General features: G+C 41.6%; 1 long non-coding RNA gene across 1 annotated transcript; it reads left to right on the top strand.

Moving 5' to 3' along the window:
• The first annotated feature begins 1,715 nt into the window (after window positions 1-1,715).
• LOC135362621 (uncharacterized) lies at window positions 1,716-17,682 on the top strand. Its single transcript, XR_010407517.1, has 3 exons — window positions 1,716-1,833; window positions 11,533-11,680; window positions 15,597-17,682. It is a non-coding gene; the product is annotated as an uncharacterized LOC135362621 (long non-coding RNA).
• The last annotated feature ends 269 nt before the right edge of the window (window positions 17,683-17,951 follow it).

Below are 17,951 nucleotides of genomic sequence, written 5' to 3'. Positions count from 1 at the left end.
GTTATATGTCAATTATATCTCAATTAAACTGGAAAAATACTTTGTACACAAACATTATGGGATTATCAAGAATAATTCAATACTAATTTAATATTGTTGGAGCAGATAATGAAAATTCAAAATAAATTTTTGTAATTTTAACACTATGTAATCCCAACATCAAATGTAATCATAATTTCAAGAAAAGATGCTTGAGTAGCTTTTGAAATATGATAAGCTATGTGTAAATCAGTAATTTGTTGGTGGATTGTAGTTATATAACTTGAAATGTCATTAGTATTGTTTTATAATCATTAACCTAAGTTAGCAGATCTCTATAATAAAATAATACAGACTTGGGGGACAAAAAGAGAAGTACATTAATAAAAACAAAACCCAGGGCACCTGGGTGGCTCAGTTGGTTAAGCGGCTGCCTTCGGCTCAGGTCATGATCCTGGAGTCCCTGGATCGAGTCCCACATTGGGCTCCCTGCTCGGCAGGGAGTCTGCTTCTCCCTCTGACCCTCCCCCCTCTCATGTGCTCTCTCTCTCATTCTCTCTCTCTCAAATAAATAAATAAAATCTTTAAAAATAAAAAAAAATAAAACAAAACCCAGAAATGACAAAGATAATAGAATTAGCAGGCATGGACCTTAAAACATCTGTTATAACTATATTCTGTATTTTCAAGAAGCCAGAGGAAAGATTGGATATATTAAGTAGAGACAGAAGAATACCCTGGCATGCCATAATAAATTTGGTGGAGAACATTGATCAAGACAAAATTTTAAAAGCAGCCAGGGAGAAAAAGATATCACATTCAAAAGCAAGAATAACAAAAAACTTCTCAGGACAAACTATAGAAGTCAGAGGACCTTGGAGCAAAATCTTTAAAGTGCCAATGGAAAGCAAGCCAAAAATCCCTCAACCTAGCATTCTTGGGCGCCTGGGTGGCTCAGTTGGTTAAGCGACTGCCTTTGGCTCAGGTCATGATCCTGGAGTCCCGGGATCAAGTCCCATATCGGGCTCCTTGCTCAGCAGGGGTCTGCTTCTCCCTCTGCCCCTCCCCCCTCTCATGTGCTCGCTCTCTCTCTCATTCTCTCTCTCAAATAAATAAATAAAATCTTTAAAAAAAAAAAACAACCTAGCATTCTCTACCTGCAGAAAATACCATTCAAAAATGAAGGCGACATAAAGACTTTATGCGACAAGCTAAAGCTGAGAGATCTACTACCAGCGGAACTCTCTCTGCTCTCAGACTTCTGTCAGTGCAGGCACCCCCGCCTTGGGAGCTTCCCCCAGTCCAGTCCCCGTTCATCAGAACGTCCCAGGAGATGTGTCTCTTCCTCACACACCCAAAACCAGGGACCACCACTGTGACAAGAGGAGCTTTTTGTTTCTCTGAAAAGAAAACTGTGCTGAGCGAGAAGAGAAGCATATGAATATTGCTGGAATGGAATCAAGAAATCTTAAATCCTCCTCTCAGGAGAAAGTTTCAGCAGTGTTGAAAGTAAAGATGAAGAAACGATGACAATGAAAAAAGTTATTTGTTTCCTTCTCAAAACTGAAGGAGAGGGCAATTACCTATAACTTTTATATATTAATAAAAATATAAGCTGTCATTTTTTTCTACTCATTCATTCATCAACAAATATTGACTTAGCACTGGTTTGCTCCAGGCCCTGTTCCTCACAGGCTCCTCCACACAACAGGCTGACCCGCAATAGTGGGTAGAGCACACTCAGACTCTAAAATCCCCGCCTTCTCCCCAGGTTTATGTCCAGCAACAGTGGAAAATCACGGGCAGCTTTGACCTCTGCACAGACTCTGCCAGAAGTCATGGAACTGAACTGGGGTGAGAATTGTGTTTTTCCATCTCTCTGGACCAGGAATGAGGCAAGATGAGAGTTTCTCAGTGTGTGGGCAGCAAGGCAATGAGGGGAAGAAAGGGGAAGGAAAAGAGACTATTTTTTTGGCTTCTATGCATCAACTTCACGTCTATAAGAATTAGACAATTTTGTGTAAACACTTTCAGTTGGACTTCTTCTCAGTCTTACATTTCTCCAGGCTTTTAATACTAATGTTTCTTATCTAGGCTACATTATGGTTATTAACATTTCAAAAATTTGCTGCATGCTTCTAATGCTACATGAAAGAAGGCTATTGCCTTAAAATATGAGGCACCAAGAATAGAAAAGCTGTAAGCAAAAATATAACAATAAGCTTGTCGCTAGAGTGATAAAAAATTTTATTTGTATTTTAAAATACGGTCATGCTCAAATCACTCTCTCTTATAAAACAGAGACATTTGGTTGTGATGTCCTGGTTCTGCTAAAATTTGAGTCAATGGCGTTTGAACAACTTTTATGTAGAAGCAGATTGATTTCTGGCAGAGCAGAGATGCAGAGCCAATTTGTCCCATTTCCACTCTACCTTAATAATATGAAACTAAAATAAAGGGAAAAGTTTAAAGCTGAAAATTTTCAGTAGGTGTTCAGATTGCTGTTGATAAATAATTTGAAGCAAAATAAGTCAAGATACTAGGAAAAGTTTAAAAAATTGAAACACATTACTTGAAATGTTATTATAGTGGTATGTTATAGGGATATAGTTGAATATAATTATTATATTATTTATATACTGTATAGAGATATAGTATATATTTATATATTGTATTATGGATTATTTAGAGATACAGTTGTATATTATAATTGTATTATAGTTTATGTTATAGAGACATACACATGATAAAGATTAAGGGACTTGAAATCTCAAAAAAAAATTGCATAAAGACCTTAAACTAGTAAGACATTTGGAATTTCTATGGAACTACATTTACAAAAATGCAGTGTGTCTCTTGTCAACACAGGAAGTTTGTTACAAAGACATCATTCAAAACAAGAGTCAAACCCTGGGAACTCCATTTAAAATGAAATGGAAAAAAAATTTCAGATGTTTACTTCTCTAGCCTTTAAAGTATTTTATGTAGAAATTAATCAAGTCCCTGCCAAAAACAAAACAAAACAAAACAAAACAAAACCATTCTAACCCAATTCACTTGTGCTATGGACCTTTTGTGTAAGTCCTTGAGAATTCCACATCATTCTAGCATGACATTCTCTCCTGCTCAAGGTATCCATCTGCCTGTATAAAGGTATATATAATTTCATACTAATTTCATGCCTCTTCCACCCAGGCTTCTAAAGGGCTCAACCTCAGTAGCTGGCAAGAGTTCCCCTAAGCATGTAAGGTCTTAAAATAAGTCAGTCATTGATCAGAGATTTGGGGGAACGTGCAGAACCATATAAGCAATGAGTTCATAAGGAAAACACAGACAAAAAAGTGGGGACGCAGAGTACAGATCATTATTTCAAGTTGTTTTTGTGAGTGGGGAGTAAAATGACATGGTAGCTGAAGGGGATTTGGAGTAAGATGGGGGAGAGTTATCTAGGATGCTGGATAAGAGATGAAAAGATGCTGAAGAGGCTGATTGAGAGGGAGACAGTGAAGGTGGAGACTGAAGCTTGTGAGTAGCAAGAAGGGATGACAGCCAGAGCACAGGCAGAGGTTTGGCTTTGCGTGGACGGGGCCCCTTTCCCTCCGCCATAATAGGATAGAGGACAGCAGACGTGGGTAGTTAATAGTGAGATGATGAGGAAGTTCCTATCTAATTGTTTCCATTTTCTTTATGAAATACGAGGCTAAGTCATCCGTTGGAAGTGAAGATGCAGGAGGAAGATGAGGCTCGGGTTAGGAAGAGAGGAAAGGGAACAATATAAATAGCTTAAAGAGCAGGAAATGCGGTGGGGTTTCCGGGAAGTGTCAAGGGCCCATAGAAGTCTGTGACACATACTTAAGATGAGACTCACCAGCACAATTGTGCCACTTTCTACAGTACGCAGTTGCACAAGTGTACTTACTATGGAGGACAGGTGCTTTGCCAGATGAGTAAATGGAGAGAGAATGGAGAAACAGAGTCAAGGCAGTTCGCAAGGAGGCAATTACAGAGTTGGACCATGGAGTCCAAGGCTGGGCAACAAAGGGAGAAGAACATTTTGAAAAATGATGCTCAACGTGTAAGTAGTCTCGATGAGATAAAACCATTTGGAATGAAGCATTTCAGTAAGTAGGCCAGAGGATACCATGTCATGGCCAGAAAGTGGAAAGCATAAATTTGGGATTTCAGAGATATCCCCCTGCCCCCGCTTAGCTTTCCCTCATGAGTAGGCAGAATAAGTCATAATCTGTGGAGCAGTTTGCAGAAATAACAAGAAAAGTTCATTGTCTTCACCTTACCCAGAATATATCCCCCTACTTCTTCACAGGTGGCTGAAATTACATAATTAGAAGGCCATTTCTCCGTCATCAAGTGACTTCCTGTTAGAATGTAAACTCTGTGGGAGAGATGACTTATGCCAACCCAGGCAGGCACACCTCATCCACTCCTTCTTTCAGTAATTAGCACCTCTCAGCAAAGTCTGTTCCCAACTATGACAATAGACAGGCTCACCCTCAGGTGAGAATTCATTTATCGGATTATTTATAGAGAAAGGTTTTTATGTGGAAAAGAGCAGATATACCCAGCACCTGAACCAGAAAGTTTGGGCCTTCACAATGAATCTGGGCCTGGTATTTTTTACCTAAAGTTAAAGCATAACTAAAAGTTCTGTTAAGGGGGGCAGGCAGGGAAGCAGACTTATGGATGGAAAAAATTTTTAAATGTTTATTGTTAATACAGAAATTCTGCATTAAACAATTTATTTTAAGGAAATAGGGATGATGTAATAAGATGTTTGAAAAAGAAGATTTAACACAATACTGTTTATGATATCAAAACAGGGAAAACAATCTTAATACTAAAGAATAGGAGATTGGCTAAGACAACACAGTCATCCACAGAGGGAATGCTATCCAGCAGTATTGATTGACATATTGCCTAGTTGGAAAAGAAAATGCTTTTTCTTTTTTTTAAATTTAAAGTCATATAAATAAATAAAGAGGAAAAAATGACAAAAGGGATATGTTTATCAAACGGTTAACAATTTGTATCTATAGGGTGGGATTATGGGTGATGATTCTTAGTTTATTTTTTTTCTGTCTTTGTGCTTTATTATGTTTTGTATGAAAGCAAAACTAAATGTGAGCATATTTGGTCATCAAAGAAAATATCCAATTTGATTTTATTTCCTAGCTGTGCAGAATACATGTATACCAGCCTCAGAATTCTGCCGTAAGACCTAATTAACTTTAACAAACAAAATTTAATTCACGATGTTTATTCTGACACTTTCTATCACAAAGAAGCAGTGGACTCAAACTGAATTATCTGATTATAAAAAGAAATTATTCTTGTCAGAAAATAATGCTGCCTGGGCACCGGGGTGGCTTAGTTGGTTAAGCATCTGCCTTCAGCTCAGGTCATGATCTCAGGGTCCTGGAATCAAGTCCCATGTCATTGGGCTCCCTGCTCAGCAGGGAGTCTGCTTCTCCCTCTCCCTCTCCCTTTGCCCCCCGCCCCCCCCCGCCACTTGTTCACTCTTTTTCCGATAAATAAATAAAATCTTAAAAAAAAAAGAATGATGCCCATAAATAGACAAGAAGGTACAACCTTCTTTTTCTCATATACATTTTTTTCTGATAACTAAATTATCCTACTTTGGGAAATGTTAATGCAGTAGCTTGAGCTGGAAGACATGCCATATTGTAAGGCTTGGCAAAAATAGTTCTGGCATCTTCCTGGAGTCAGAGTGGGAACATTGTGGGAGGAAATGACAGGTGATAAGTACAGTGACTGCCCTCCATCATGCTGGACACAGAAATCAGCAGGCAGCACTGTCCTGTGCTTCTACTTTAAACTCCAAACAGACCAAGAAACGAAAGGAGGGAGAGAAAGATGGGCAATGAATCTGAAGGTGGATAAAGCAGAGAAGATTTAAAAAGAAAGAAAAATGGGAGGCAAGAGAAAGAGGACCATGTCATTTATTGTATTCCCATTGATATAAAGGAGGGAGAGTGATGACTTCTATTATAAATAAGGCATTAATTCATCTCAACACACATGGATTAGGCCCCCATGATGGTTGCAATAAGAAAGAAAAGCATGTTTCTATCCCGGTGAACACAACCAGACCAGTATTCTAGAATGTACTTTTTGCTGTTCCTCTGCTCAAAACTTTATGAGCTTGCTCCATGAGCTTGGCTCATGATTTTCCAGCCCCTAGAATCACTGTTTCCTCCATGTTGCCCCACCAAATCCTAATTGTTCTTCACTGCTCACCTGCTCCATGAAGTCACCTTTAACTGTTCCTTCCAGGCTGTGTGCATATTTCTCCTTTGAACTCCTATTTTATTTACAGTGAGTACTATGTTTACATGTTAGAATGAAATTATTCTCTATTTGTGTGTATTTTCTACTCAGTGTGTAAAGTGGATCTCGTGGATTCCTCACACTAACAGAAATTGACATGCAGTGAATATTGATTGATAATCCCACTATTATGGTAGTTGATTCGTTGCACACCAAAATAATGCTCTCAGACACCAATCTGAGGGGTCGTTCAGGGTTGCCTCTACAGGGGAGAGTAGCAGCGGCTGAATTGTGCACATAGCTTTTATTTAGTTTTTTTTTATCAGCGAAGCAAGGACAGATGTGTCAAAGCATAGGGAAAGAATACAAAGAGATGGCAATTATCTTGAAGCCGGAAAGCAGGCCTGTACCCTCCTCTATGCTTGCTCACGCAGGGAGGTGGTTATTGGATAAGGGAGGGATGGGATATTCGTGCTAACAATTGCCCAAGGCAGGGGTTGAGGGTTACTTTCCTTTATAGCTCCTTATCTATGCCCTGCCCCAGGAGATCATGGGATCCTGTTCCTACCAGGCCATTGCTTTTAACAGCCCGAGAACAGGAATGCTGCTGATGTTTCAGTTGCTCCCACAATCACTCCTTAAGGCTTACAACACACTTTCTAAGAATAACCCCACAGTTGACTGTATGATTACAGGGATTGTGTGATAATCAGGGATCAATCTGTTAATACTGACTGATAAACACACCATTATTGTCCTTTTGGTAACTAAAGCAGGTGATGATCACCTGGTTATAGCAAGGATTTATAGAAATGTGTTGACATCATTTATTCACTCATCCATTCAATAAATATTTATTAAAGATTCATTCACTAGGAAGATACATCCTCACTTTCTGGTTGTTTTGCCTGTAACTGAAAGGGGGAAGTAAAATTCCAAATGGAATAGAAAAAGATCAACAAAATAAGCTAATGAATACTTGGCTAAAGCCACCCTAGCCTATTAATGCCTCTTTCTGAACAAAAACACGTGTCAGGTATATATTTACTTAGGCAAATTCCAAGAGGCATTTTAAACACTTTGGGGGAGGGGACCCAGAAAGGATGAGGTACCTTATTCTTTTGCAGATTTTGATACAGGAAAAAGTTCTTAGAGGTACTGATATTGCAAAACTAAAGCAGTCATCATCAGGCTCATCAATATTGACCCCAAACCTTTATTTAGCATCTCTATAAACTGTGAACTAGGTAAGAAGTATAGATAAAATTATGAATAAAATATAGACTCTGCTCAGGAGAAGCTTAAATGTCTCAATGGAGAGAGATAAGAATGTCACCCATAGGGCGCCTGGGTGGCTCAGTTGGTTAAGCGACTGCCTTCGGCTCAGGTCATGATCCTGGAGTCCTGGGATCGAGTCCCGCATCAGGCTCCCTGCTCAGCAGGGAGTCCCGCATCAGGCTCCCTGCTCAGCAGGGAGTCTGCTTCTCCCTCTGACCCTCCTCCCTCTCATGCTCTCTATCTCTCATTCTCTCTGTCTCAAATAAATAAATAAAATCTTTAAAAAAAAAAAAAAAAAAAAAGAATGTCACCCATAAGTTTGCTGGCAGTATCTGGAGGGGTTTGGAGATATCATCCATCCCCCTAGAGAAGGCAGTATTCACCAGTAACTCCCCTCAAAAACACCCTGGTCAGGGGGCCATAGAAATGTGTCTCAATTTTGCCATTCAATCACCAGGCAGTTCATACAGATCCCATTCCATTCCGATGCTTGCTACGAGGCCCTTCAACTTTTAGTCTCCTCATGCTTTTCTCTTCCTTTGCACTCTAGGGTCTTTTTACCCACCCACCTTCCTTCTGCAGGATCCCTAACACTGGGCGTGGCCCTGGGCTCCCTCAGGCCAAGACAGCCACCGGCCTGGCCCGCACTTGCCTTCATCTGTCACATGCAGCCCACAAGATAAACAAAACCTTTCTCTTGCTCATAGTGACACCATCTCTATAATCTGTGAGTGGGGTAGGAAGGGGGGGATCAAGGAGAAGAAACATCCTGTCCAGCATATCCACAACCAAATATAAATCAGAGAACAAATGTTATTGAAAAAGTATGTATTTGATAGGAATAACTTTGCCTCTGGGAAATAAAAATTCAACATAATGGTGACTAAAACAGGATAAAGGTATATTTTCTCTTATGTAAAATTCCACAGCTAAGTGTCCAGTCCAGGGTCTGCTCCATAAAATTCTGAGAGACCCAGCTCCTTCTGGCTCACTGCTCTATCATCTTGAGGATGTGGCCATGGTCTTCAGGTCCAAGATAGCAACTAGATCTCCTGCCATCACATCCTCATTCCAGATAGCAGGATAGAGGTTGGGGCAAAAAGAAGAGACAAAGGATATAGGTCAGTTACTGTTGTCTTTTTAAAATTTTTTTCTTTTTTTGTTTTACTGTTGTCTTTTTAAAATTTTTTTACAAATGATAATATTTTATTATAGAAAAAGCATCCCAAATACAGGATTTCATAAATGCCAGTAGGTGAACAAGTATAACTTTGAAAGTACCTACAGGGCCACCTGGGTGGCTCAGTCCGTTAAGCGTCCCACTCTTGATTTTGGCTTAGGTCATGATCTCAAGGCCTGAGATTGGGCTTCACCCTGGCGTGGAGCCTGCTTAAGATTCTCTCTCTTCGGGGCGCCTGGGTGGCTCAGATGGTTAAGCGTCTGCCTTCGGCTCAGGTCATGATCCCAGGGTCTTGGGATTGAGTCCTACATCGGGCTCCTGGCTCAGCGGGGAGCCTGCTTCTCCCTCTGACCCTCTCCCCTCTCATGCTGTTTCTCTCTCGCTCGCTCTCTAAAAAATAAATAAAATCTTAAAAAAAAAAAAAATTCTCTCTCTTCCTCTCCCCCTGTCCCTCCTCACTCCCCCCACACCCGCTCTCTATCTCTTAAAAAAAAAAAAGTACATTCAAAGTAGAGAGGCAAAACCTAGAAGCATTTTGCCTTTGGAAGAGAATACAATGTTCTCCTGCAGAGATGATCCCACCCAGAGCACGAATGTGGCTCCACCTTTCATGCAGACATCAGGTTTGCTTTCTGAACTCACTATACCCATTTTAACAATTTCAAAATGATGGCAAGAAGTGGCATTGAATAAATTACTAAAACTCCTTGATTCTTAATTTTCTGTTGACACTCAATAAAAAAGATACTGTGTCACACTTTATGACAGATTTTGAGTTAAAGCCTGTTTGTTTTTACCTACAGAAGAGTCCAGTGGAACACTATTTGCAAATATATCCATTTTTCCCGGGCTTATGCTACAGTATTTTCATAGGCCTGTATACATTAGATATCACACTGTTCCCTTGGAATTTAGTTTAAAATAATATTGGCTGTTGCATAATGTGCAGTAAATCCAGCTACTTTCTGGCTCCCTAACTCTTCTTGCTGTCATTCTTTCAATACCTTTCCTCCACTTTGGAGAAACCATTAAGTAATCTAACCTGACACATTTTAACCCTGCCTCTTTGTCTACTCTCCAAATCCTCAAGGCTAATGCAGACACAAACTCAAGATTCTAAACCTCAAATTCAGGTTCACGTTGGCTTGCTGAAATGACTTGGAGTGAGATATCCTGGGGAAAACCGTTTTCTTACAGAAATGTTCCTGTATATATTTAGGCGCCTGGCTTATTTAGGTTATTTAGGCACCTAGAAAAAACACCAAACCTGAGCTCCAACTTTTTTATTAGAAACACTTCTTGCCTAGCTGGCCAATTTCTACATGCTAATTGTCTCTTGAGGAAGATTCCCAGAAGTCACCACAGGACAATCCTACTTATATCTCATTGGTGAGGACTTGATCACCTGGTTACTACAAGTCAAAACAAGTCGGGAAATGGAGTCTTTCCTGAATGGCATGAGCCCAGCTAAAAATTGAGAGTCTTTCTGTAGAAGAAGGAGAGAATAGACATTGTAGGAGAACTAGCTTCTCAGTGACAAAGAGCAAACAAGATACTTTAGAAGTAAAGAATAGAAAAAGACCCATTTAAAATTAAGAGAACTGGGGCACCTGGGTGGCTCAGTTGGTTAAGCGACTGCCTTCGGCTCAGGTCATGATCCTGGAGTCCCTGGATCGAGTCCTGCATCGGGCTACCTGCTCAGCAGGGAGTCTGCTTCTCCCTCTCCTGCTCCCCCCTCTTGTGCTCTTTCTCTCTCTCACTCTCTCTCAAACAAATAAAATCTTAAAAAAAATAAAAATAAATAAATAAATAAAATTAAGAGAACTGAAGATCATTTCACGGAAGAAAGTTGAGTCTTGAAAGTTGTACTATTTGGACTGGCAGATATAGGACCGAACAGGTGGAATGAATAGAGGGAACAAATAGTAGTGGGCACATGTACATCCATTCATTCTCTCATTTCCTTTAGTCATTAAATTTAAAAGTATTTTTTATTCTAGAACTTTTTGGTTACACATAAATATAGAAAGAATAATATAAGAACCTTCAGGGCTCATCAACCATTATGAATACTTTAGAAATGATCGATAAACATTTATGAAGTAGGCTTTCAACTAAAAATACAGAAATGATTAAAATGCAATGGCCCCAAGAAACTTAAGCATAGTGGGTATGTCTGAAGGAGTAATTCATTAAGGAAATGAATGAACATTTGGTGAAGTTAAGTGGTAATATAGCAGCCAATGTAGCCAGGATACGTATGTGTTAGTTCTTTACTATGTTCCAGTCATTGGTTGGAGGAACTTGGATAAAAAGCTCACTGTTAGCCCTGTGGATATTTACTGTCCTGTGAAGGGCTCATAGGCCAATGGAAATAAATAGCTGCAAATAATGGAAGGTCTGGACTATCATAATGTGGAATATGAACAGGCAATATTCAGGCAATAGGGAATTACCAGACGTAGCTGAGCAGGAAAATGACCGAATATTAAATCCAAGGTTTAGAAAGAATTGGTGCCCGCATGGGGGATAGATTGCAAAGAGGAAAACAAATTTAGGAAAATAGTTAACAATTAAAAGTGAATTTCAAAACAACCTGAGTAAAAGGAAGAGAAGAAAATTAACATATTGTGATGTCTACATTGTCCCACGCATAGTGGTTAGCCCTTTACACACATTATGCCTGACATTAATCTTCATGACAGCCCCAAGAGGAAGGTGTTATCCCCTTGATTTTTAGATGAGGAAGTAGAGACCCAGAGAGTGATTTTTTCTGGCTCTATTCCTAGGTCCTAGTGGAATCAGAATTTGAATCTGTTTTGCTGGCCTCCATGTTTACATCTGTACCACATGCCTCCACGTCCTGAACTACAGAGGTAGCAGAAGGAATCAGAAAGAGGGCACAGAAGTGAGGATGCTCCTGAAGAACAGACTGGGGTGAGTGATGAAGTGGTGTGGCTGGGGAAGAGGGAGAGATCAGGGGCGTCACAGACCACTGAAGCCCCAAGCCTGAGAGTCAGGATGATGGTAATGTGTTTATACGAGACATACATGAGACAGAAGATAAAGAGACTGGGGAGCAGATGATGCATTTGAATTTGGAGGTGTTGAATTGGAATTGATGTCTAGCAAGCAGTTGGAAACTTGGGTCTGAAACGAAGGGAAACACCAAGTCCCTACACATACATGAAGAAGGTTCTGGTGTGGGTGGCTGGGTGGCTCAGTTGGTTAAGCGACTGCCTTCGGTTCAGGTCATGATCCTGGAGTCCCTGGATCGAGTCCCGCATCGGGCTCCCTGCTCGGCAGGGAGTCTGCTTCTCCCTCTCCCACTCCCTGTTTGTGTTCCCTCTCTCGCTGTGTCTTTCTCTGTCAAATAAGTAAATAAAATCTTTAAAAAAAAAAAAAAAAAAAAGAAGGTTCTGGTGTGGTGTGACAGGAGCAGTGCAGAGTGTGTGAGGTCTCCCGAGAGAAAGGGACGGGTAAGAGAAAACAAGCACCTGAATTGACCTTAGTTACTGCCCGTATCTCGGGGGTACGAGGAGGAACGGGGACAAGGTCTGGAAAAGGGCTATCAAAAAAACAGGAGAAACAGGAATATGGCTTGTCCCAGGAACTGTGGAAGGGGACAGCCCCAAGATTCACAGTTGGGTGAGCGAACATTGTCTCACAGTTGGAGGGTCATCAGGGACCTCTTCTGGAGCAGTGACCTCTGCAGAGGGCCAGGTGGAGAGGGAGCTGGACAACAGCAGGCTAGGAGAGGCACAAACGAACACTCCTCCGTGGAGAAATCGTCTTTGAAAAGAAGGAAGAGCTAATACTGAAGCAGGATAGGAGATGCCCGGCTGGAGGAAAGCTTTTCTTTTTAGAACGAATGGTGTCAATCTACTTGTGAGCAGAGAGAAAGGCGCTGTGGAGAAGCCAGATTAGTTTTTCCTGGGACAAGAGGGAAGAAAAGGAGACCAGAGGGAAAGGTGAGAGAGAAAACGTGAAGACACGTGCATTTTTTGTCGTACTTGGTTAGGTTTTCAGGAATTTGAGAGGTAAGGTGATGGATGGAATAAAGAGCGAGGGTGTACTTATGGCTGGAGGAGAGTGGGAAAGATTTGGAATAGATGCATAAAGGAACAGCGCTGGGCTTGGGCAAGGGCAGGCACGGGGTGACCACCTCATGTGGAGCCCGGTTTTGTGGGAGTGTGGCAGCTGAAGAATGCAGGGCTCAGGGGGTCCAGGGTGATGATAAGAGCTTAGAAGCAGGGGCGCCTGGGTGGCTCAGTTGGTTGAGATGCTGACTTTTGATTTTGGCGCAGGTCATGATCTCGCGGAGGTGGGATGGAGCCCCACATCCAGCTCTGCTCTCAGCGGGGAGTCTGCTTGAGGATTCTCTCTCCTTTCCCTCTGCCCCTCCCACCTTTCACTCAAGTAAATAAATAAATCTTAAAAAAAAAAAAAATAGAAGAGCTTAGCTGCAAAGAAAGTCTATGACCTTAGATGCCTTAGATGGACCCGGTAAGGGAGGAAATTTTCCTGAGGGCAGAAACTGCATCTGATGCCTTATCACATCTCTCAACTCCTGGCATGTAGTAGCTTCTCAGTAAATATTTCATCATAAATGAACAAGCTGAGTATAAGATATAAGGTCTCAAGAAAGTGCCTCATGGATAATGCAGACTGTTGCAGGAGAAGAGAGGTCCCTTGAGGCAGAAGCAGTCCAGGTGGTTGAGAGAATCCTACTCAGAAAACTTCCTCTTGGTTTCCCTTCCTGGTGTCTCGTTCTTCTGTCCTCTTTTGGCATGCGACTTTATCAGAGTTAACTCCTCCTTTCTGCATCTAGCACCGTGTCTTGTGTCTTGCACGGAGTAGACATTCAATGCATATTTACAGGATTGGATACAAACCAAGTTGTGACTGGTATTTCGTGGTGGTTGTTTATCTTTGGGGAGTACAAAGCCTGCCGAATATAGGAATTGCTGCTACTGCTTCCTGTCACTGTCCCTTGGCCTCATCATGCAATCTGTCTTGCTTGTTTTGCAGCTGCCTGGGTTACCTTTTGGCTTCCATTCCCTCACCCTCAGCTGGCCTGAAAACAAACACCCCTAAACATTCTGGCACTGGTGCAGCCCCACCTAGATCCTGCATGGCACTTCCCACCCTGCCTCCTCACAGAGGAAGCCTTTGCCCTCTCAGGACTCCTCCCCAGGGTGCTCAGTATTGCCTTGCTCGATCTTGGCTACCTTCCATCAGGATTGGGTCTCTGCTCAGACAGTCTTGGGTAAACACTTCTCCCTGTTCAACCCAACCCTAGGCCATCCATGGGTGACCCATCTGCACCGTTAACCCATTTCAGCAAGCAGAAGCTAGACCAGAACTATTAATAATCCTCAGACCTTTTAAAGCTATTTTCTGGAATTCACAGACTACTCTTCCACAATGGAGGCCCTTTTCAGAGGTAGGGACATGAGAGAGTCTAGGTGAGGCTACTAGTACTATGATAGTCATAGAAAGGAAGCCAGAATAGAAGCCCTGGCGATGTTATATGTATTTCAAAGCTTTTTAGTAAATCTTTATCCCTGCGGGCTAAATAGGGTCATTACTTCCTTTCTTTCCTGAGTAGAAATCCTTGCTATTACAACTGAGAAAATTAGCACAGAAAATATAGAGTCAATCACCAGCCTGGCCCAAAAAGCTGAACCCACCCCTCCTGACTAGAACTGAAGGCAAACTATTGGATTTCTAACATCAGATTCTACCTTATCTTATTAGATATTGCAATGGGGTGGGACCTTAGTCACATCATTGAGCTGAATCTATTCAAATGAGTCTTGCTACTCACCACCACAAGTTCTTTGTCTTGTGCTAAAAGTTTGACTCATTAAAGGCCATTTGAGACAAAATCAAGTCCTTTGTGTGTATACATTTCCCCCCCTGGTGACTCTGTAATCACTGTTCCCTTGTAGCTCAGCAATACTGTTGAGCAACAGAGTTGAGTTGGATTCTTGTAGGGCAGTGGAAGAACATGGACCTAGACAGAACTGACCTCAAATCCATCCCTTTCCGACTGTGTAAAAGTTACATTCCCCACCTACGCCACTGGAAAGTAGGGGTAAGGACATTGCACTGTCTCCCATATGGAGATTTTGTGGGGATTAAATGAGTTCATTTCTTTAAAAAGTGCCCAGGAACGCACCTGGCACATATTAGGTGTATAACAAGGGACTTCCCTTCCCATTTCCCTCCCTTAGTTCCTTACCTTGTTTTCCTGAGGGTAACTTTTCAAAGGGCAAATAGAACATATTATGGAAGTGCTTCTACCCATTCATAGTACAGAAATCATTTTAATGTATAGAATCAAGAATCATTTTTGTGACGTTCTCTTACTTACATCACCTAGAAATTTTACTGGAACTATTTTGTTTTTGTATGAAATATGTTTTTAAAGGGCTTCCTAGTTGAGACAGCACTTTGGGTGTACATAAAGTAATACATACAACCTGGTGAGGTAGTTCAGGGTCAGGTTATTATTTTTTTTTTTTAAGATTTTATTTATTTATTTGACAGAGAGAGACACAGCGAGAAAGGGAACACAAGCAGGGGGAGTGGGAGAGGGAGAAGCAGGCTTCCCGTGGAGCAGGGAGCCTGATGCGGAGCTTGATCCCAGGACCCTGGGATCATGACCTGAGCCGAAGGCAGACGCTTAACAACTGAACAGGTCAGGTTATTTGTCCCCATTTTACAGATGGACAAACTAACACTCAGGGAGGTGAAGCACTTTGCTCAAGGTCATGTGACAGATAAGTGTGGGAAGAGTGGAACCCAGATCTCTCAACACCTCTCCCCTGTGACTTTCTCTCTCCAGCTGCACTGAGGTACTGGTCTTCCAAAGCCCAGGTGCGAAGCCCTTTGTTAGATGAATTCGTGACATACTATGGAGTATGGAAAGAACAACATCCTTGACGAGGAGGGAGTGTGGAAATGTCAGTTGCCCCAAACATCTAAAGATTTCCTCTATTACACTGCCATGGAAAAACCCAGCTTCCCATGACCCTCCCCCAGGAGCCTAATACAATTTCTGTATCACTGGAGAGAGTGAACCCTTTGCCTTGGAAAGGACCGAGAAAAAGTGGGAGGGGATTCAATAAATAAGAGATAAGAATCAGGGCAAGAGTTGTTCTTGAGGAGGCTTTCACGGTTTCATGGAGACAGATGGCAGCTATCTATAAAATATGCTTGCAAGTCCTACTTCCTTCTTCATTTTGGTTTGTTGTGACAACTAGATTTAAGTTTTAGGCAAATAAATACATAGGAGCATATTTTCACTCCAAGTATTGGAATAACTAAAGCAACAGGATGCCTCACAAATTTCTCCATTTACTTGGGCAAGAAAACTTTCTGCGAAGCAAGTTTTAGTGTTTTTCTGGGTTTTGTTGGGAAGGCAGGGGGAGACTGTTAAGATCCATTTCTTCAGTAGTAAGCACTCCTGGTATAATGTAATTAATCAGAGTTAGCCTGGAGCAGTCTCCCACTCAGGGGAATTACCTTCTTCCATTTGGTATCCCACACCTGCCTTTTGCATGGTGCACCTGGAGCCCACTCACCTAATGCTTGTTCTTGGCTGATCAAACCTCCAGCCCATTGGGCTGTGATGCTCACATCAGGCCTGTCTCCCACCACAGTCTATCGACCCCAAGAACCAGTCCCCTCATGACATCCCTGTCCTGAGTTCCGTTCCCTCAGTGTCCTCTAAGCTGAGGGATGGGACTCCCATTGGAAATTCTAATCCCTTTTGAAAAACATATTTTATTTTCACAAAGGCCCCCAATGCAAAATCTGGGGTACATGCTAGAGACCATGTTTCAGGGGTGCCGGGTCTTTCAGGATTCTAGTCATGCCACCTCTGTAGAGACAAATGATTGCTGGTAAACGGTGGAGAGAACTGCACCCAAATGATCTCCTCAGAGCGATCACCTCACTTTACCAGATATCAAGAGAGCATCTTGCCATATGATTCAGACAAGAATCTCCAGGAAAAATAAATACTGTACAACATGAATTACTGAAATGCAGTGAAGCAAGAACTGAGTTGCAAAGGCCTGAAAAGAAATGAGGCTCAAGATTAAGAGCGGGGGGGAGAAAGGACAAGTGATAAAGGAGACTACATGGAAATGCGTGCAGAAATAGGCTTCCTGGAAGTAAACTCTGGACAATGAATGTCAGGTGAAATTAAGAGCAAGAAGGACATAATATGAGATGCTTCCGAATGGCTGCTCTAAGGTGTGATGAGCATAATTTGACTTGATTAGACTCTCTAGAGTCTCTGATTTACATGATGCAAAGATAGATGCTCATGTCGATCTATTTAATGTTTACCTCTGAAAAGTCTTATGCTTTCTTGTCTTATTTTAAATTCAGACTTGGTGGGTTCTTTCATTTTTGTCATGTCAGTTTGTTTCTTTATGGTGCTGTGAGGTGTTAAAAACAGACACGATGACCATCTCCCAAGAAATAAAATCAATCACCTTTAGGATTGAAAGGTGAAGGGCATTGGCTGAATTAGTAATTCTCCTGTTGAGCTTGAAGAAGTTTTAAAAAGATTTGTTTTCTCTCTCTTGTGCCTTTTTCATGATTCTTCATTTAATTGATTTGTGCAGACATTAAAATTTCCTATTTCTATACTCCTAATGATTGAGATGACAATGTTTCCCCGGTTTACAAAATTTTAGTGGATTGGAGGGGTACATAATGTATGGGAAAAATTAATTTTGCAAAAGCCTTATGTAAAGTTGAACATCTCTGATGGTCCATTTCTTACATGTGCTAATTGGGCTTATATATCATGGTGGCCTTGGGGACTGCCAGTCTGAGACCAATTGCCACTTAGTAGTTGTGTGACCTTAAGTTACTTGATATTTTGGGCATCAGTACTTTATCTGTAACATGGAGATAAGATTTTTTTTTTAAATTTATTTGACAGAGACAAAGACAGCGAGAGAGGGAACACAAGCAGGGGGAGTGGGAGAGGGAGAAGCAGGCTTCCCGCTGAGCAGGGAGCCCGATGCAGGGCTTGATCCCAGAACCCTGGGATCATGACCTGAGCCGAAGGCAGCCGCTTAACTGACTGAGCCACCCAGGCGCCCTGTAACATGGAGATAATGTATAGTGCCTACATCTTAGAGTTGTTGTGGGGATGGAGGTGATATACATGTAAAGCACT

This window comes from Mirounga angustirostris, unplaced genomic scaffold, assembly GCF_029215605.1.
Source record: "Mirounga angustirostris isolate CCGP_5_RB_7025 unplaced genomic scaffold, mMirAng1.0.hap1 SCAF_14, whole genome shotgun sequence".
Lineage (NCBI taxonomy): Eukaryota > Metazoa > Chordata > Mammalia > Carnivora > Phocidae > Mirounga > Mirounga angustirostris.
This window is presented reverse-complemented; position numbering and strand designations above follow the sequence as displayed.